This window comes from Protopterus annectens, chromosome 3.part1 (assembly GCF_019279795.1).
Source record: "Protopterus annectens isolate FY-2018-M chromosome 3.part1, PAN1.0, whole genome shotgun sequence".
Lineage (NCBI taxonomy): Eukaryota > Metazoa > Chordata > Ceratodontiformes > Protopteridae > Protopterus > Protopterus annectens.
In genome coordinates this window covers 1,503,869,346-1,503,887,367 of record NC_056732.1, presented here as the reverse complement: position 1 = coordinate 1,503,887,367, position 18,022 = coordinate 1,503,869,346, and the positions used below count along the sequence as shown (strand labels likewise).

At 41.3% G+C, this 18,022-nt stretch overlaps 1 protein-coding gene across 3 annotated transcripts in view; it reads right to left on the bottom strand.

Annotated features, from left to right (window-relative positions):
- Positions 1-18,022, bottom strand: part of LOC122798538 (protein lifeguard 2-like) — an 861,262-nt gene that overhangs the window by 127,826 nt on the left and 715,414 nt on the right. The gene's annotated exons all lie outside the window — the stretch shown is intronic.

Sequence of the window (18,022 nt, the reverse complement as noted above, 5' to 3'; positions counted from 1 at the left end):
GCCCCACCGTATGGTGAAATTGCTGCAGCCATACCGGGGGAACCTCCTCAATATCAGTCTGAAGATCTGGGATCTGTACAGCAGGGTGGGTTATTAGCTGCTCAAGGAAATGTTGTGACCCCTCCAATTTACCCACAAATTCCCGTAGTACCTAAGGTTGCTTTGCAACAGGTAGACCAACCTATGCAGTTAAGGTCAGGACCAGCAGGGCAAGGACGTTGGGCTATTAAACTTTCTGACCATTCAGAAGCTCTTCCCTTAATACAAGTTGCAAACCCACAAGCAGGAGATGTTGGACAAGAACCAACTATTTTAGTTTATCGTCCCTGGGCTAGAGAAGATATAAAACGAGCTACAGATGGTATCCCTCATCCCAAGGTTAATTTTCAAAAGTTTTCTGAGGACATAATTGGTAAGCATTTAAGTTATCATCTAAATGGTTTAGAAGTAGAACAAGTAGTGCGACAAATCTTAGGTCCAGATTGGCACTTAGTTTGTGGTACTTGGACATGTAAGGCAGATGACGGCACTACATTAAAGCATAATTCTGGGGTGTTAGACACACGAGTCACTGATCTGTTAAAGAGAATTTCTGATAAGTGGCGTCCAAGAGCAGATTGGACAGTAATAAATCAGTGCATTCAAAATGATGATGAATCTGTAGATCACTATATTGTAAGACTGACAGAAGTGTTCAATAACCATTGTGGAATGACAATTCCGCAGGATCAGACTAATGATAGTCCGTATGAACAGCAATTAAAAAATGCTTTTCTTAAAGTTTGTAAGGCTCCGATAAGTAGTTTTATTACTAAGCACATGGTAGATCACAGAACATGTAGACTGCAACCTTTGTTTGAATATGCACGGCATGCTGAGCGACATTTTAATCCAAAAAAGAAAAAGAAAGTACAAGTGTTAGCAGTAGGGGATGATGGTGGTATATTCTTAGTACAGGACCAAAGGGGGCAAGGGCACCGTGGTGGTGTAAAAAAACGTGGGGGCCCGCAATGGGACACGTTAAATGAACCAGGTGGACATTCAGCCTATAGGGAAAGGTTAAAATGTGGAGAATGTTTTAAATGCGGTAGACGTGGGCATTTCGCTGCCGACTGTGAAGTGTGGCAACATCCCCCACAGCTTACGAACAAGGGCTCCGCATGACTATATGATAGTAAAGAAAGACGCCATCTTCATTATGGGGATAATGAAGAGGCAGACACTCTCTACGATGAATGTCAGAACACTCTAATGGAAGGGCGGGATTGTGACTGTGAAGTCATACACCTGGCAAATTTGGGTATTGCTATGCATCTAGATCAGAAACCCATGATAGAGTTTTTGGTTTAGGGACAAAAAGTGGAGTTTTTATGTGATTCAGGTGCATCACGTACACTTTTGGGTCCAGCAGTTCTGCCTCCGAACTGCGAAACAGATGAGTTTGTCCTTGTAAAAGCGGCAAACGGGAAAATTTATAAGGAACCACTGTCTCATCCTCTACTGTTCACAGATCCGCAAACAAACCAAACTGTTAGGTGTAGAGTAATTATATCAAAAGTTTGTCCAGTTAATTTGCTAGGAAGAGATTTGATGCATGTGTTTGGAATAGCGGCAATTCCCACACCTAAGGGTATTGAGGCAAAAAGGTTAGCGGATGGCTTAGTAGTACAGGGAGTACAAGACTTGTTTTACTGGTATAGCCTAGACTTGATTTCAGATGGTCCGGGGAGGGTTGATACAGAGTTGATCAATCTAGCTCTAAGTAAATCTAGGAGCGGGTCAGCGCAGATTGCGGCGCATTACATTGTACAATGTTCTATAAGGCCCTTGGTCCGGATAAAGAATTTGAAAAAGAATTCTTTAAGCACAAGTGTGTAAGGATAATTTTGAATGATATGTTTTGGGATACGCAAGGTAATACAGTAGTAACCTGTACTTTGACTAAGGAAATGAGTTCTTTATATCGCTCAAGTTATAGACCTCATGTTTCAGTTACTAAAGTAGTGGAGACACATTGGGTAGATTTGGCGAAAAAGGTAACGATTTGGAACACAATGTCTGAAAGTCAGTTGAAAGATCAACAGATCCAGGTACAAAGATTAAATTGGGTGACTTGGGCACCTCAGGGATGACAAAACAGAAATGGCATGACAAATCCTCCTAACTCAAGAGGAGGATAGTGCGTTAAGTGCCTTGCCTGTAGATTTATGGTCAAAAGGTAAAGGGGATGTGGGACTGATGAAAACAGCAGGTGAAGTTTGTATAACTGCAAAGTCAGGTTTCAGACCTCGTAAACACCAATACCCGTTAAGTAAACAAGCAGAGGAAGGAATTAAGCCAGTTATCGAGCAGCTAAAACAAGTTGGAATTCTTGTTGAATGCCCAGATTCACCTTGCAATACTCTGTTGTTTCCTGTAAAGAAACTGGATGGGTCATGGAGGTTGGTTCAGGATTTACAAGCAGTTAATTCAGATGTGATCCCAAGAGCACCGGTGGTCCCTGACCCCTATACACTACTTAATGATTTACTACCTCAGCACAGATATTTTTCTGTCATAGATATAAGCAATGCTTTTTTCTCCATACCATTACATAAGGAGAATAGATTTTGGTTTGCATTCACTTTCCAAGGTAAAAGATACACATACACCAGATTGCCACAGGGTTATTGTGAGAGTCCGACAATATTCGCACAAGAAATGGCTGCGAATTTAGCTCAGTTTGTTCCCCCAGAGGGAAGCCAGGTTCTGTTGTATGTAGATGATATTTTATTGGCCTCACCCACGCAGGAAAGTTGTAAAAAGGATACCCTTGCCCTTCTTAGCTTTTTAGCTGAGCAAGGACATAAAGTAAATAAAGAAAAGTTACAATTGTGGAAAGCACAAGTAAAGTACTTGGGTTATTTAATCTCGCAGGCAGGTCGACAATTAGAAAATAAAAGAAAAAAAGCAATTCTTGAAGCACCTATGCCTACGACTAAGCGGGAGATGATGTCGTTTTTAGGTGTGACTAATTTTTGTAGAAATTGGATTCCTAACTATGCTGAAGAAGTAGGGCCATTGACCGCACTGATCTATGACACTCCCATGGCAGCTAAAAGTAATATACAGTGGACGAATAAGGCAATACAAGCATTTAATAGAATTAAGCAATTGATAGCAGGATCCTCTGTTCTGGGTTTTCCGAACTATTCTAAGCAGTTTGTACAAATGGTTGATTGTAAGGGAGGATATATGACTTCGGTTCTGGTACAAGTACATGGGGATAAACAGAGACCGATAGCCTTTTATTCCTCCAGATTAGGTCCTGTTGCAAGGGCATTGCCACATTGTGTTCAAGCTGTAGTGGCAGCCGCCATGGCAGTGCAAGCCTCAGCATCAATAGTTTTGTTTCACCCATTAAAATTGCGAGTTCCACATTCAGTAGCTACTATACTTTTGCAAGATAAGATAACCTTTTTATCTCCTAGTCGACATTTGTCATGTATGACAGTGCACATATGACCATAGAAAGATGTACTACTCTTAACCCGGCGACACTTTTGCAGACTCCAGAAGAAGGTACTCCACACGTTTGTTTAGAGAGCATTCATGACAAAGTACTTCCCCGACCAGATTTAACGGATATTCCGTTGGTAGATTCTGATCTTGTTTTGTTTGTAGACGGATCAGCAAAGAAGGACACTGTAGGAAAAACACTAGTAGGGTATGCTGTCACCACAGAAACTGAAGTTTTGGAAGCAAAAGAATTGTCAAATATTTATTCTGCCCAAGCAGCTGAGTTAGTGGCTTTGACTCGAGCTTGTACCTTAGGGGAGGATAAAAAAGTGACAATTTGTACAGATAAGTCAGTATGCTTTCTCCACTGTGCATGTTTTCGCTCAACAATGGAAGACTAGAGGAATGGTTACTGCGACAGGCAAACCAATAAATCACAGAGATTTAATTTTACAGTTGTTAGATGCAGTGCAACTACCACTTCAGATAGCGATATGTAAATGTTCCGCACATACCAATAGAAAAGATCCTGTCTCCAGGGGAAATGCTTTTGTTGATATGGCTGCAAAAAAGACAGCTCAAGAAAATGATTTGCTTTTACATGACAATGATTTAGAGCCCGGACACCTCTTAGACTTAGAGACACTAAAAGTAATGCAAACACTGACAACACAGAAGGAAAAATGTCGTTGGGTGAAATATGGTATTACCCAACAGGATGGGTTGCATAGGGCATCAGATGGCAAAATGTTACCCTCAAACCTTTTTAGGTATGCTGCATTGGTTAGCCATGGACCTGCCCATGTAGGATTACAGACAATGGTTCAAATAGTGTCTAAGGTGTTTTGGTGTAAAGGATTTTCAATTTATGCAAAGCAATTCTGTTTATCTTGTTTATTATGTGCAAAGTATCATGCTCAGGGGGCAGTTAAAAAATCTCAGCAGGCATTCCCTACCCCTCCATATCCATTCCACACACTCTGTATGGACTTTATTGAGTTGACACCGGAAAAAGGTTTTGTCTAGTCATAATTGATGCTTTTTCTAAATGGGTAGAAGCTTTTCCAGTAAAGCATCCTGATGCACACACAGTAGCTAAGCTTTAAACAACAGAAATAATTCCCCGATTTGGTTTACCAAGATGCATTTACAGTGATAATGGGTCTCATTTTGTTAACCAGATTGTTCAGAAGTTGGGTCAAGTGTTTCAAATTGATCTCAAGTACCATTGTGCTTACCATCTGCAGTCAGCTGGACTGGTGGAATGACACAATGGTGTCCTGAAGTGTAAGCTCCGCAAACTGATGGCAGAAACGCATAGATCCTGGACTGCGTGCCTTCCATTGGCACTCCTGTACATGTGAATCTCACCCTCCTACAAAGGACTTACACCATTTGAACTTTTGTTTGGGAGACCATATTACGTCCCACAGTGGCAAGGATTGTTGCCAGCGGAACGTGAGGGGGGTGAGGATCTGGTGGATTATATGAAGAAGCTGCTAAATGTCAAGTCTCTTGTAACCAATGACTCCTTTGCAGATTCCAGAAGTGAAGCCTTGTTAAGTGTGGCACCCGGGGACTGGGTGTGGATCCGAATTGTGAAGAGAAAGAACTGGTCATCCCCCAGGTGGGAAGGCCTATATCAAGTACTTATCTCAACACCTACGGCTGTAAAGATCGCAGAGAGGACTTTGTGGATTCATATCACCCACTGTAAAAAACTCAAGACTTTTCCTTCTACCACTGATGTTGGTCAGACTCCACCGGACCCCTGAAAGCAAAGTCTGACTACAAAGGAAGGATGGCCATGTTCAATTGGTACTTGAACTGTTACGTGATGATGATTTTGGTGGCGAAAGTAAATATGTCCATACGAGAAGGAACAGTTGTGAGAGAAAAAGGAATGGTGGTGCTGCAAGCGCAAACAGGTGTTACTACTGTGTTCAAGGTAAAACTTTGTGAAGGAATTTTGGACTGTGCTAAATGGAACAATAATGATTTCTTGACTCATGCAAAATATTTGTGCAATAGAGACTGCGCGTCCTGGTCATATGTTTGGTGGTCAACAGATGTGAATGGATGGGAAACAAGTGGTGCAGTGATACCAGAGAAAGATAAAAGCAGGCAACAAAGAATAAAAATTGCGCATTTCCAAGGTACTGAAGTGGTTACTATAACCATCGTGTCACCACAAGAAAGTGATTCAGGAGTTTATGGAATCGGAGTGTCTCTTCCAATTGGAACTGATCCTTTGGGGACCCTCCAACTTAAAGTGCAAAGCCTTAAAAATGCTACAAGTAAAGCAGATTTTGCCTTCACAGAGGAAGAACAGTTGTTACTCGAGACGGGATTCATACACCATAATGAATGGTTATCTTGGGTTAGATATAGTACCCGAGAGGCACATCGTGAGAACTGTGTTTCTTGTGCTGAAGGTAAACAGCAATTAGCGACAGTCCCAATGATGCGAGATGAAGGTAACCTAATGTGTCTGTTAAAGTTATTCTTCAACAAAACCGAAGATAAATGCAAAGATGAAACCCAGCGTTTTCCAGTCATATGTAAAGTTGAGAAACCGCCTACAGCAATCTCTTATCCAGGTTCGTATATGTGCATTTCCAGAGATGGCACAGGAAAGAATTATGGCAATAATGGATAGAATTATTGCAATGTTCTGGAGAACCAAACTCATAGTTTGGCAGACGTTTGGTGGTTATGTGGAGACAACAAACTCAGATCAAGGCTTACGATTCCCTGGAAAGGAACTTGTGCACTTGTAAAGTTAATTCTACCATTCTACATTTTCCCAGTTCCAGCAAGCAATTTCGTAAGAGAACCTGAAATAAAGCCGAGGTGGTTGAATAAGAGAAAAAGAGAGGCACCGAAGCAATCCTTCGATAGCAGTGTCTACATCGACAGCATTGGTGTACCAAGAGGCGTGCCTGATGAATACAAAGCAATAAACCAAATATGGCTGGTTTTGCATCCATCTTTGTCTGGATTCAACCCAATAAGAATGTGGACTGGATCAACTACATTTACTATAACCAGCAGCGTTTTGTGAACTATACCAGAGATGCATTAAAAGGTATTTCTGAACAACTGGAGGCCACTTCGCAGGTGGCATGGCAGAATCGAATTGCGTTGGATATGCTCCTGGCCAAAGAAGGAGGAGTTTGCAGGATGTTTGGGATTTTCTGTTGTACATACATTCCGAATAACACTGCCCCTGATGGGAGCATCACTCGAGCTTTGAAAGGTTTGGAGATGTTATCCGAAGAATTGGCAGAGAACTCTGGGGTGAATAATCCCTTTACAGACTTTCTACAAGCGTGGTTTGGAAAATGGAGTCATTTCATCAGCAGTTTCCTGGTGTCCGTCAGAGTCGCTGTGGCTATCGTGGTGGTATGTGGTTGCTGTTGTATACCCTGTATCAGAGGTCTTCTACAAAGACTGGTTGATACTGCTGTTATGAAAATGATGTACCAGCAGTTGCAACAGACTGGTGAAAGTGAATGCATTGAAATGTGACTTTTGCAAATGTTTTGAAGTTTAAAAGTTTGTCTTGCAAATTAAGTAATATATGCAAAGAAAAACTAAGTTTTTACCATATATTGCTGAAATAAAAAGACAAATAAAAGTGTTTTGAGGGGGGAAATGTTAAGAGAAAAAGTTTTAAAACATACTGTGTTGGTAAGAAAAGGTCATTGAACCATGTTTATTAAAGATGGGCTTTACCTATGATAGATGTAGTTTGCTTATGAACTTGAATAACATCTGTTTTCTATACTTCTGAATAAAAGTTAATTTACAGAGGCAGGCTCTGGAAAATTCCAGTTACCACTGTGGTTTTGAGGTAAACATTCTACGCTAACTGTGGTTTTGAGGTAAACGTTCTACACTAACTGTGGTTTTGAGGTAAACATTCTACACTAGCTGTGGTTTTGAGGTAAAGCATTCTTTTCTGAGGTAATTTGTGATCCTAGATGTTTTTCATAGCCAACTGTCAACTGTTAGAAATGTAACAAAAGCTATTTTGGCTAGTGACAGGAAAGTATAAAAGTTGATGTCAGTAAACAAGCTGATCAGATTGAGATCATCTTGGCCAACATGCTGCTGTAATCTGGTTAGCTGCAAATAAAGATGTTTTTCATCACCTGAGGCAGATGTGACTCGCTTGAATTTTTCTTCTGACACATACCCTTTGTCAAATCAGATATCACTGCAAATTATAATACTGATAACACACCCCTAAAAGTAGAGCCAGTGGTGAGGAACTTAGGAAACCACATAGATAGTAACCTGCACTTTGTGACCACCAGGTAGCTACAGTGGTGAGAAAATCCTTCAGTGTGCCTCAGCTTATAAGTAAAGGCATGGCATCAAAGTCAAAGCAAGTCACAGTGCCATTGTAATCGGCCCTCATCAGGCTCATAATTGAATACAGTGCTCCCTTCTACATGTACTTAACCAGGCACTTATACCAAATGGAGAGGCCCCAGAGGTTTCTCACTAAAAAAATCAAAGCATAACACATGTCTTATGTGGACTGACTAAAGGCCCTATCCCTTTTCTCAGTCTCATATTGTTTATTGAGAGGTGACTTATGCCTGACCTACAAGGCATTCTCTGATCCAGCTCTGATGAAAATGTTACATATTTGAAAGAAAAATTATATGAGGGTTACATTTTCCCTGGACTTGAACCTTATTTCTGTCTCTAACAGAGCTTGCTGGAGAGACAGATTTGTATCCCAGTTCCAAAGACTACCTCATCTGTGGAACAAACTTCCCATCTTCATAAAACAAAGCCCTTCCCTCACGCTCTTCAAAAAGAATTTGGATAAATGGATGGAGCCATAAATTCACTCCTGGGTACTGCCCATGTCCCTCATGGACAGAGGCAGTCTGTAAAATGAATCAGGGCTCCAACACCCAAAGACCCAGTACCCCGATACTACCCCATCCCATACCTGGGGAATTAAAATATAACATTGTCACATCCTGGGTATTATTGGCTAGGCTTGTAAAGGCTCTTGTGCCATTAGCCTAGTAATCATCTATGAACCTATGAGTCTATCAAAGCTGCTGTGGTAGGGAATTCTACAGCATCAGCAGGAGAAAACATGAATTCTAGATGCATCAACCTCATCTTAGGATTCACATGTTTACCCCAAGTAACCAAGAACAATGGCTGAGTTGCCTGATATGATATGACAACTCCCTAACAAAGGCAGAACTCAAGTTATGTATGGCAATGTATGTCAATAGCCAAAGATATAGCAAGGGTGAGGTGAAGGAGGCACCTGCTGGAGCAAGTTGCTGGGGGGGGGGGGGTTGAATAGCAGTGTAGATACAGCAGGTGGCAATCAGTCTCTCAAGCAGTGTATGTGATAATTTATAAAGACATGATTGTAATCATATTTGCTTAAATGGCATTCAGTGAGTTCTGCAATTGTTGTGAATGTAATTGATGCAATTGATACTGAGCAGGAGATGTTGATTGGTCCTTGGCTTGGGAGGCCAAACAAGCAGGCTGTTTGCATGGACAAATCAGCTGTTGCTCTGTAGTGCAGATTATGTCCTTGTATTTCATTCATTGTCTGCTTGCACACAGCAGTGTCAGTGGCACAACAAGTAGCATACTCATCTTTGGTGCAGAAGGTTGTGGGTTCTATTCCCACACTGGGTAAAGGGCTTGCCGACACTTCAGTGCAGCATAAGGGTGGTATTTCACTCCTGAGTATCATCCTTCAGCCCCATCTGCTTAAGTTAGTGATACCTCAGGTGGACGTAAATGATCCCAAGGTACTATCAAAAAGAGTAGGGGAAGTTTCCTGATACCCTGGTCAAATTTCCCCTACTAATATAAACACCACCTTGGTTCTCCCTGAAATGAGGCTAGCGGCCTAGTAGAACTGACCTGGTCAACAAAGAATAAACAGAAATAAAATGTTAATAACTGTAGCAGGGTCCTAGTGTAGTTCTTTGTTACACTGTCAAACACCTTTCATAAACTGTAGCAATCTCTGAAGTATTTTTTTTATCCTCAGCTTGATTGAGGAGGGGGCATCATTTGTTGGCATCAGTCAGTCAGCAGCACAAGAATAACATGATGATGAAGGAACTGCCCATCAAAAAGCTGGCTGTGAAGTTCTGAACTAGATGAAGGTGGTCAAAGTCACCACTGGAAGCCATATGTAGAAGGCACTTCAGTAATCCAGGTGCAAAGAGTCAAACACACAAACCACTGCAACAAAATCCTCATGAGGAATTTATTGCTTAATTCATGTGACATGACAGCATTCATTACTTGGTCCCTCAATGATCCTCAAGCACCTGGATGAAATTTATCATCCTTGTCACAAACTCCAGATAACTCCATCCTTAATTATGCAGATATTAAGGAAGACCAAAGGATGTCCTTACATTCACCACTGCAGTATACCTTACAAATGAGGATTCCCTGCTGCAAAGCCCATCGTTCGGCCAGTTTACCAAAGTCTACCATTGCTTTAAGGTACACTCAACTTCACCTGCACACTCCTTGCATAGGGTAGGGCATAAAGGTGACGTTCAGGTGTACTATGCTCAGAACTTCTTTGCCACCAGTGCAAACTCTGTTTTAACAATTGATCTGTTACCTCCATCCATTTTTTTTACAGTTTTTCTGTTTTTTGGCATTCCTCTGCATACTCCTGTTTGCTGGAGTCTTCACAGTTGGAGATAAGTACCCACTTGGGTTTTTGGTTACTTTTTCTGTTTGTTTTGTGCTTTTTTGGGGTTAATGTAATACAGGAAGGGTAAATGCCAGTGTGGGAGACTGATTCCCCATAAAGACTGCCACGATAAGTGTCTTTTTTGCCTAGGTGCTGCTCATGACCATATATCTTGTTCAATTTGTTAGTCGTTTGTTCCCAAAACTCTTCTAGTAGGCTTTCTTCCCTTTCATTGTATCTTGAGAACCAGCGTCTTAAGCTACTTGCTGCAGATACAATGGATGGAACTTCCTGTCCTGAGGGTCAGCCATCAGGGAATAAGAAGGTGCATAATGTAAGACTGGAATCTTCTGCTGTCCAGCCTCTGCTGGAAATTTCTCCTGAGGTTGTTATGAAGCTGGAAGCTCACCTAGTTGTTTTGTCAGATTCTTCTACCTCTCCAGGGTTGGAGGCCGGTGAGGATCTGGTGGGCAGCACATCCAAGGAGGCTTTGGAGGTGTCTGATTTGGGTGAGGGAACCACGGTTGACTGATTCCGAGGGGTCTAGAGGGGTTTTGCAGTTTCTCTTTAGAGAAGAGGTTCTTACTGTAGTTGTGGAATGCCGTCCTGAGTCTGGGCCTTCTCAGGCTTCTAGGATGGATGTCTTCTTAAAAAAGAAACAGAAAACTGATCATGTTTCTTCTGCTCCTAAGAATCCTCAAAATGAGTGGCAGGCCTTTACTTGGGGGGGGGGGGGTTATTTAATGTTTTACTGTCATTGAAGCCTCCTCAAGGGGTTTCGGTTCCTGCTCCTCCTTGTTCCTCTTCTTCCCCTAAAAGGCCCAGAGTATTGAATTCTTCTGAGGTGGATTCTAATGATGACTCTTTGCTTATTCTATCCACTTTCCTTCTCCTTTAGACTAGGGGTCTGAGGAGGAGGTTTTTCATACCCTACATAATGCTTCTGAGGAAATTTCCTTTGAGGACACAATCTCTAGGATGATGGAATTTTTTTAAGTGAGATTGTGCCAAGCTTTCAGATATCCATAAGAGGTACTATGAGTTACTGCCGATGGAATCTCCTAAACCTGCGTCCATTCCTCCTGTCTTGCCTGCTTTATTGGATGTTTTTTTTAATGCCTCTAAAGCACTGGATTCTCTGCCCCCTGCTCCCAAGAAGTCTGACTGGTTTTGATAACCCTATAAAACCTAAGAAAAAACACAAAACCTAAGAAATCCAAAAGGCGTACACAGATTTGGAGTACCAAACAGCTTTAATCCTGGTATCTTGGCATTTCGCCTTCAAGGGATATCGACATATCAAATTCTAAAGCTTAAATATACTAAATAATTAAACAATTGTGTTTTAAAATTTGTCTATACATCCCATTTTTAAAGGGACCAGTGCACATTATACATTAACACATCCCAATGTTATGAAAAACTACTACATTTCCCATAGAACTTCAGCAGCAACAAAATTACAATAAATTCTGCAGCAACAACATCAAAATAATTCAACCAAGTTTACTTAAAAAATACAACACCTCATAATGTGTGTTATCTACTCATATGAAAAATACACACACGCACACACATATATATATATATATATATATATATATATATATATATGTATATATGGACATACTATCAGTGAAATTTCTTCAAAAATTTAACACCACCTCCTGATTTAATCCATGTGGGACCAAGGTTCCAAAATTAAAAATAAGAGTAGTCTCCAGCTGATTTAACTTATTAACAAATAGAGTACCACTACCACAGTTGCTAGATGGTTGGGCTAATAGACTAAAAAACAAGGAATCAAATTTTCCCGAATGGGCTTCAATAAAATGTTCTGCCACTGGACTGAAGCCTATATTACCCCTTCTAATATTTCTCAAATGTTCCAAAATTCTGATCTTAACTTTTCTTTTGGTCTGACCTCTATACCATCTAACCTCATCACACCCACAACCCAGAAGGTATGTAACACCACATGACTGACAATTAAACCTTGCTTGAGAGATAATTTCTGATTCTATGGCACATACTGCAAATCCCACAAGGAAAAGACCCTAATGAACTATTCTGGGTCTGATTGGAAATTGGGTAGTTCAACAATTCTTTTAGGTTTAAAAATCTACCAAAGAAAAAGTCACGTGTTGTGGAAATAAAGTGCTGTGTTTATCATCAGCTGTTATCATTGGCCATAACCTTGTAACCACCTGTCTGAGTGTGTCTGAAAAGGGACTAAACCTAGTAACATAAAATATTTTATTTTCTGTTCCCTCCTCTCTTACGTAAACTGAATTCTATGCCCAAACTTACTGTTTGGTACTTTTATAGGGTGCCTGAGGATTGTTCCTTTTTGTTTAAATATCCTGCTGATGACCCCTTTGTGGTGTCTGTAGCCTCTGATAAGCCGTCTTAATTGCTTCCTTCATCCAGGCTACTGCCTTCTGACAAGGACAGTAGAACCAAGGATAGGCTGTGTAAGAAGGCTTATACTTCGGCTACCCTAGCTTCTAGGGCTATTAATTATCACACCCATATATCTAGGTATGTCTTGGCTCTTCTTTCTTAGGCTTGTCAACTTCTTTCTGATTTTCCAGACTCTAAGAGTAAATATTCTGCTCTTTACTTGCTTGGGATTTCCTCTCAGTTAGTTTGTCATTCTATCAAATGGAGTTATGATGCAGTAGATCCCTCTTCTAGGGCTGCTGCTTTTGGTTCAGTTCTGAGGAGATATTCATGGCTTAGGCTTCAACCTTTGACTGATGACATGAAGGCTAAGTTGACAGATGCTCATTTGGATACTACTCCTTTGTTTAGCGAAGCGGCTGCTGGTTTATTTAAGTCTCTTAAGAACAAGGTGAAGGCTTTACAGGAGCTTAAGCATGTATTTGTTTCTCCTGTGCCTAAATTTCAGCAAAATACCCTTCTAAGCCAGCCTTTGTTCGTAGGCAATCTTGCCCTCCTTCTAAAGGTAAAAAGGGTAGCAAATGTACTCCTTCTGCCAAGGCCACTCAGAATGCAGGGATTCTTAAGCCTTCCTTTCCTGACAAACCAGCTGCTGTCTTACTATCCACCTGTTCCCAGCCACATTCCTCTTTCTCTTTGCCTTTTTATTTCTCTTCCTGTTTGGCTCCAAATCACCCAGGATTCTTGGGTTCTGTTAATCACTTGGCAAGGGTACTTTAAGGTCTGGATTTTCCACCCTACTTTTATGGGCATTCCTCAGCATTCTTTGGAACAACTTCCTTTTTTCCCAGAGGTTCTTCGAGACCTCTTGCCTCAGGGTACTATTCAAGTGATGCCTGAGTCCCAAAGTGGGAAGAGGTTTTATTCAAGAATGTTTCTAGTGCCCAGAAAAGAAGGTACTTGGAGACCTATTCTAGACCTCTCCCATCTAAACACTTTTCTGAAGGTGCCTTCCTTTTGGATGTTGTCCCTTCATTCCCTTTTTCCTCTCTTTCTCCGTCAGGCCTTTCTAGTGTCTCTAGACCTCAAGGATACTTATCTTCACATTCCAATCCATCCTCTCTTCAGGAGATTTTTGTGTTTCTCTGTTGGTTCCTGGCATTTTCAGTTCTGTGGTTTGCCCTTTGGCCTTTCTACTGCCTCAAGGTTATTGACGAAATGCTTCACTCCTGTGATTTCCTTTTTGCAGGCTTCAAGGCATCCAAATCTTTCCTTATTTGGACAATGTGCTGATTCAGGCATCTTCTCCACAGGTCCTTTTGCAAAATCTTCATTTTACCATTTCTCCTCTTCAGAGCCTGGAGTTCACAATACACTTCAAGAAGTTGTCAATGACTCCTTCTCAGGATCATGTCTTTCTGGGTTGCAGGATTCAAACGGTGCCAATGCTGACATCCTTGCCTCCTCCAAAGGCACTAACTCTCATTTCTTTATTTTAAACTCTTCTTCCTCTGGCCTCCATTACAGCCAGGGGCTTCCACCATTCCAATGCTCCGTCTGGCCAAACGCCACATGAGGAACTTCCAGTGACTTCTGAAGTTGGTGTGGCTTCAGCATGCGCATCCTCTAGACATTCCTGTTCCTCGTCTCCCATGTCTCAAGAAGGAACTTCTGTGGTGGAGTCAGCAGTTGTCTCTGAATCCAGGGCTCCCTTTTCAACCTCCTCTTCCCTCTCAGGATCTGTTCACAGATGCTTCAGATGTGGGATGGGGAGCAATGTTTGGTTCCCTGAGGGTTCAGGGACTGTGGTCGCCTCATCAGCAGAAGGATGACATCAACATCAAAGAGATGAGGGGTCTTATGCTCACTCTTCAGGCCTTTCATCTGCTCTTCTCCCCGGGGCCTCTTAAGGTATTCACAGACAATACCACAGTCATATGGTATATCAACAGGGAGGTACGAGATCTTACCATCTTTGCTGGCTGGCACTTCTGGTATGGGATCTGACTATCAAGTGACTCTTCAGGCAGTTTTTATTCCTTTAGATCAGAACGTTGTGGCAGACAATCTGAGCAGGTCCTTCAAGCAATCCCATGAATGGATGCTTCACAGGGATGTGTTTCTGGAGACTGATCTCTTTGCCTCCCCTCTGAACAGACAACTTCCTCTATTTTGTGCCAGAGTCCCAGGTCCTCTGGTATGGAAGGTGGACGCCCTCTCATTTTCTTGAAAGGGGATGTTTCATTATGCAACAGAATGCTCCCAAAATCTTTTTGGTGACTTCCTTTTGGCCACAACAGCACTGGTTCCCTCTACTTCTGCATCTAGCCAAGGGCAATCATGACAAGTTACCTCACAGGGTGAATCTCCTCACACAGGACAAGGGGTCTCTCATCCATCCCCACCTGTCCATGCTTCAGCTGACACTGTGGGCGATATGGTTTTAATCCCTCATAGACACCTTTTTTTCTGGCAGGAGGCCAGGAAATCTACTACTAGGAGATCTTACTTGTCTAAATGGAAGAGGTTTTCTATTTGGTGTCTTTCTCGTAACCTGGGCCCACTTTCTGTGGATGTTCTTTGGCTCTCTCTTATTTGTGTGAGTTTCTCAATGCTGGTTTGGCCTATTCTTCTATTAAGGCTCATTTATCAGCTCTTTCTGCTTGTCTGCCTTTAACTCCCCCGTTAGCTTCTAGATTTGAGGCTAAGCAATTCCTTAAAGGTGTCCTTAATATTAGACCTCCTAGGAAGCCTGTTCCTCCTCCCTGGGATCTTAATTTCATTCTGGAAAAATTGACTCAGGCTCCTTTTGAGCCTGCTGTTTCAGATTCCTTGCAACATTGTTCTTGGAAGACAGTTCTTTTGTTAGCTCTTCTGCCAGACGGGTGTCTGAGTTGCAAGCCCTTATGGCTTGTCCACCTCTTTTGATATTTCGTGAGGACAAGGTATCCTTGTGTACTAATCCTTCTTTCATGCCCAAGGTGGTTAATGAGTTGTCACTTAATCAGTCTATTAATATGCCTACTTTTTTCCCCTCTCCGCAATTTGACAGTGAGAGGGTGCTGCATACCTTAGATGTGCATATACAGCTCATATTTTATTTGGATAAAACTGAAGCTATCAGAACATCTGACCAGTGTTTTCCTTTCATCCCAGGTCTTTAGGTTTGGCTGTTTCCAAGAAAACTATTTCCACTTGGATTTCAAAAGCTATTTCCTTTTGTTACAATTTTCATGGTGAGACCCTTCCTTCTTCTGTAAAGACTCATTCTACTAGAGCTGTGGCTTCTTCTGTTGTTTTTTTCAAAGGCTTAGACACTAATTCTATTGTTGAAGCTGCTACCTGGACTTCTGTGCATACCTTTACCAAACATGACCAGTTGGATGGTATCTCCAGAGCTAGAGCTGCTTTTGCTGATGCCATTCTTCATGGCTTCTTAGAGGGCTCTGTTACTTCCTCCTCCCAAGTTTCTTCTTGAGCTTTGGCACACTCCCATTTGTAAGGAATACTGCAGCTGTGAAGGTAAGGATATAGTACAGCTGTGTAAAATCTTACCATAACAGTAGATGTCCTTGCCTTCACTGCTGCAGTATTCACCCCCTCCACCCCCCAGGTCTTTTTTCCTTCCTGGATGTGCAAGTTCTCCTTGGTTTTTCTTGGACTGCTGTTCCTACTGGGGCAATCAGTTCTGAGGATGAGACACCTGAACATCACCTTTATGCTCTACCTTATGCAAGGAGTGTGCAGGTGATGTTCAGCATACCTTAAAGCAATGGCAGACTTTGGTAAACTGGCCGAACGATGGGCTTCACGGCAGGGAATCCCCATTTGTAAGGAATACTGCAGTGGTGATGGCAAGAACATCTACTGTTATGGTAAGATTTTGCACAACTGTGCTATCTTAGGGTAGCATGTATAGCCAAAGCCTAAGTGATATCCAAGTTGAGTTGTAGTTAACGATTCCTCATCCATTAAAATATGGTGTCCAGATTGCTCAAGTGAATCAAGGTCAGCAATATGGTTCTGAAGGAAGGAAGGATAAGTTAAAATGAGTGTCATCAGGTTAATTAAAAATAAAAATATCTTAAACAACATAGAATGTACACATTCAAAACAAGGACCCACTGTGGAGGCTTGAGGAACTCAAAAGCAGTGCTTTTGGGTTGATGTAGAAAAGAGGCCCTTGTATATAGTGGATTTACCTGGTTAAATAAATAAAATAAATAAATAAATAAATAAATAAATAGCAAGCAGTGATGGAGGTATCCTGAAGAAGAATTTTTCACAGAAACATCCCTTTGCATGCACCCTCATAGGTAAGAGGGAAAAACACTTAAGGATGGGGGAAGAAAGACATTGATAAAAATGCAAACACTCCAGAAGTATGCCATGGTCTAGTGTGCTGCTGAGAGACTAAGGACCAGAAATGAATAAATACGCTGATCCCTCACTATCACAAAGGTAACTAACACCCTACATATGGATGGTCTCAATACTAATATGAGACCTGAAACCACACTGAAACGGTTTGCGGAGGTCATAAAGTTATCTGCACTGAATGGGAATGGCTTGACAGTCAAAAAGCAATAGGGTGCATATTAAAATAGGCTTAAGGGGAACTGGAGGAAAACAGTGAAATATGGGCTGGATTCATTAATGCCTACACTAGAATATATGATCTGTATTCAAGAACATCCCTACCACATTTCTTTTGCTTTCTAGTCACTCAGAAAGATTACACTGTGTACACATGTAGTGTACACTTTGTGGTAACCTTTATGAATCCCCATTCATATTTAAGGCTGCAAGAGAATCAGTAGAAAAATTAAAATTAGGAGGAAGAGGGTGTAAGTTATGCTTGTGTTGTCTATGCATTCAGAATGGTGTACACTTAGTAGTGTAGGCATTAATGAATCTGAGGGATTGTTTTTAAGACTCACTTTTTACTGAAGAATTTTTCCCACGTATAAAAGATACAGCTTGACATTGTGATAATTGCAGAATAAAATGAAATACATTGTTAAGCACTGTATATAGCTTTTCCATCTATGTAAAGCAGCAGGTCGGTCACTGAGAAATAACTAGGCTACTGGTCTTTTGTCGTTTCAAATGGAATAACTATTTTACTATCAGGAGATCAGTAGGATGCCTGGCTGGACCTTTCTGGAATTGCTTATAAGGAACCTGTTTCTGTAAACAAGTAACCAAGGAGTAGCAAAATGTAGGCAAAACAACATAAACATTGTACTGCAAATTCATTTTCAGCCAGAGGTTAAACTGTTGGATAATCTTGATTCTAAGTGAATATTTTCTTCACATTGTCATTAATGCAAACAGAAATGTTTTGCTCTATATGAGAACACAGAGATTAACTGAACACACACACTAGTGGTTAGGAGTGAG